Source organism: Chrysoperla carnea (assembly GCF_905475395.1).
Source record: "Chrysoperla carnea chromosome X unlocalized genomic scaffold, inChrCarn1.1 SUPER_X_unloc_127, whole genome shotgun sequence".
Taxonomy (NCBI): Eukaryota; Metazoa; Arthropoda; class Insecta; order Neuroptera; family Chrysopidae; genus Chrysoperla; species Chrysoperla carnea.
Genome location: NW_025408075.1, coordinates 1 through 4507, shown reverse-complemented (window position 1 = coordinate 4507; position 4507 = coordinate 1). Strand labels below are relative to the sequence as shown.

Here is a 4507-nt window from a genome sequence, read left to right as displayed (position 1 = left end):
GGCAACAGCCATACCACGTTGAAAACACCGGTTCTCGTCCGATCACCGAAGTTAAGCAACATTGGGCACAGTCAGTACTTGGATGGGTGACCGCTTGGGAACACTGTGTGCGGTTGCCTTTTTATATTAAAAATATAAATTATTTTTCTTCTTTTCTTTTTTTTTACACACCATATATAAATATATGTTATTTAGAAATGTAAACCTTTTATATTATTCGTCAACAAATAAATATTATTTTTTGTATAAAATTTTATTGCATTTATAACTCATATCATGGTTACTTTAAAGCGAGAAGTTTTTTTAATATTTCAAATGAATATAAAATAATATAAATTTTATGAAATTTATTTATTTTTAGAAATAGCAATCGCTTATAATTATAACAAAATTTTCATAATGTTTAATTTTATTTCAATAATTTATATATATATATATATATATATATTTTTTAATAAAAATAATATACTCTTATTTAATAATATATGTTGGTCCTATATATAGGACCGAAAATATTTCTTATTTGTTTTTTTTTTTTTTAAATTGTCATTTAAAACGCTTATGCACGTTCTCCACGAATACGTCTTGCCAATTGTATATCCTTAGGCATAATTGTAACACGCTTTGCATGAATTGCGCATAAATTGGTATCTTCAAATAAACCTACTAAATAGGCTTCACTAGCTTCTTGTAATGCCATAACAGCTGAACTTTGGAAACGTAAATCGGTTTTAAAATCTTGTGCAATTTCACGTACTAAACGTTGGAATGGTAATTTACGAATTAACAATTCAGTACTTTTTTGATAACGACGAATTTCTCGTAAAGCTACTGTACCAGGACGATATCTGTGTGGTTTTTTTACTCCACCAGTTGCTGGTGCACTTTTACGTGCAGCTTTCGTTGCTAATTGTTTTCTTGGTGCTTTACCACCAGTTGATTTACGTGCAGTTTGCTTGGTTCTAGCCATTTTCAAATAATAATGTTTTTACAAAAAAACACACAATTTTAAAAATTATATTCGACAATTTGATACTACAAAGTCAAATGTTTAAATGCGAAATAAATGTGTTGTATTTATATTTATATGAAATTTCAAAATTTTTGTTGTCATATCCTATTGGATAGCTATCAGAGTATGGACTAATCAAATTGTATAGGCGTGGCTTAAAAAATCTTTAATGCTTTATATAAAAAGGCACAATTGTACCGGCGCTCACATACATTACAATACTTGTGAGGTTAACACACGTGTTATCCGTTCGTTAAAATATTGTAAATAATTTTTTATTAAAATGACTGGCAGAGGAAAAGGTGGAAAGGGTCTTGGAAAAGGGGGTGCAAAACGTCATAGAAAAGTTTTGCGTGATAATATCCAAGGTATTACAAAACCTGCAATTCGTCGTTTAGCACGACGAGGTGGAGTAAAACGTATCTCTGGTTTAATTTATGAAGAAACACGTGGTGTACTTAAAGTATTCCTTGAAAATGTTATTCGGGATGCTGTTACATATACTGAACACGCAAAACGTAAAACAGTTACAGCTATGGATGTTGTATATGCATTAAAACGACAAGGTCGTACTTTGTATGGTTTTGGAGGTTAAGAAAATATAATAATTTACTTAAAATATTTAGTAAATTTATTAAAGAATATTTAATACATCCGATAAATTTAAACAGGCTTTCCTTTTTGGGAAGCCACTAATTTTATTTATATAAGAGTAAATAAATTTGTTAATAAATATAACATATTATATAATTTGTTTACAACAAATTATTTTGTTTATAACATACATTACCAAATATTTTTATTTATTTTTTTTTTTTTTATTGTAATATATCTGCAATAATAAATTATAATTTGTATATTATCTATTTTATTTTACAATAACTTATTGAATTTTTGAAAAAATTTTATTATAAATTAATATACTATTATATTTTTTATATATACAAGTTAAGAGTAACAAGTATCGATAGGAGATTATCGAATTTATAACTAATAAAACATTTCGCCTTAATCAAAGAAAATAAAGATTTTGCTATACCATTTTTTATACTTTCAATAAATAATTTATTATTAAATTTTTATTATTTCATTTATTTTTTAAAATTATTAAAAATATTTTTCTAATAATTATAAGCGTACATAAACAAGTAGTAAATGTAAAATGAAAATAATAAAGGTAATGTAATGCATTTGCATTACACTGATTTACGATATATATTCCGCGATATCCTTTATTATATTTAAAATTAATAATATTGATATACTAATAATAGATATATTCAAGCTATTAATATATAAAATTTTATATTAAATATGATATTAATAATTGTTTATTTTATTTTTTTGTATATATAAAAATAATTTACTCTTATTTAAAAAATTTGATGGCTCTCTTAAAAAGAGAGCCGTTTTTATATGTTGATGTATTTTTATGTTATCAATTAAATAATATTTTCGATTTATTTATTTTGAACTTGTATATTTTGTAACAGCTTTAGTACCTTCACTAACAGCGTGCTTTGCCAATTCACCAGGTAATAATAATCGAACTGCGGTTTGAATTTCCCGACTTGTGATTGTTGAACGTTTATTATAATGTGCTAAACGTGATGCTTCAGCAGCAATACGTTCAAAAATATCATTAACAAAACTGTTCATGATACTCATAGCTTTACTAGAGATACCAGTATCAGGATGCACTTGTTTTAATACTTTGTAAATGTAAATTGCATATGATTCCTTGCGCTTCCTCTTCTTTTTCTTATCACTCTTTGATATATTTTTTTGAGCTTTGCCAGCTTTTTTTGCTGCTTTTCCACTTGTTTTTGGTGGCATTGTTACAAACAATTAATATACACAGATAGTTACAGAACACCAGTCAGTATATGTATGAGCGTGTCGTGTATACAACTAGCGTATTATATACGCGAAGATGGATATAACAATAAAAATGAATACTACTCTCTGATTGGCTAAAAATAATACTATAAGGTGATTGGTTTATTTTTAAAGTTTTATATTTTATAAATATTATAAATTAAAATACCCAAATAACATTTTAAACATTTATGTTACAATCCCCGTAACGTACACATCTGTGTGATTATATTTACAAAAAAAAATATTAATTAAATAAATTTATTCGCTATGTCTGGACGAGGTAAAGGTGGTAAAGTAAAGGGAAAGGCAAAGTCAAGATCAAGCCGAGCAGGATTACAATTTCCTGTTGGAAGAATTCACAGATTATTACGAAAAGGAAATTATGCTGAACGAGTAGGTGCTGGTGCCCCAGTATATTTGGCTGCTGTTATGGAATATTTGGCTGCAGAAGTTCTCGAGTTAGCTGGTAATGCTGCCCGTGATAACAAAAAAACACGTATCATTCCACGTCATTTACAATTGGCAATTCGTAATGATGAAGAATTAAATAAATTATTATCTGGTGTAACAATTGCTCAAGGTGGTGTATTACCAAACATTCAAGCAGTGTTATTACCAAAGAAAACTGAAAAGAAAGCATAAATTAAAAACATTGCATTAATTTTTATAATAATAATACATCGATCATAGGCCTTTTAATAAAAGGCCACAAATTTATTTAAAATAAGAGTAAAAATTATTTTTATAAATAATATATTATAATATTTTTTTAAAGAATCAATTTAAATAATTATAAATTAATGATTCTTTTTTTTTTTTTCTTTTTTTATATGTTATTATGGAAATAATTCATCATATTATGATGACATTTAGGTAACATATTATAAGAATATTCATAAAATATTATCAAAATAATATTGTATTATGATGATATTTAGACAAAATATTATAAGAATATACACAAAATATTATCAAAATAATATCATTAGATAACAAAACTGTTCATGATACTCATACCTTTACTAGAGATAAAAGTATCAGGATGCACTTGTATTAATACATATTATCACAACATCACAAAATATTTTTTAAAAGGAAAAATTTTTTTAAAATTATTATAAAATTTGATTGAATTAAATTTCAATTTATTTTTTTAATAATTAAAGAAAAAAAAAAAACAAAGCATATAAACTTTCTATTGAAAATGTTATTTTAAACTAGATGGCCAAGTGAACTTCGTTACACAAACAATATATGACGTATTCGTTATTTAAATAATCAGTATCCTTTGATATTATATCAATACGTTACTCTCTTCTTTTGATACATATTAATAAAATTTCAATTTATAAGATTTTATGTCAATTATATAAATAATATTATAAATTTTCTAAATACATAAGTTAAGTAACAAAAAATTTGAATAACAAGATAAATTTATATATTATGTTTTAATACTCGATACTATAATATATCGCATCCGTTACCAATTATTCGGTATCCTTTGATTTATACACAGAATGAACTAAAAATATATATCAAATTTATTTTATTTATTTATATATTTAATATTATTATTATTATTTTATATTACAAAGTTTCTTAACGAAGCTT

At 24.9% G+C, this 4507-nt stretch overlaps 1 non-coding gene across 1 annotated transcript; it reads left to right on the top strand.

Annotated features, from left to right (window-relative positions):
* LOC123303723 lies at nt 1–119 on the top strand. The gene has a single exon (XR_006535814.1). It is a non-coding gene; the product is annotated as a 5S ribosomal RNA (ribosomal RNA).
* Nucleotides 120–4507: the final 4388 nt, after the last annotated feature.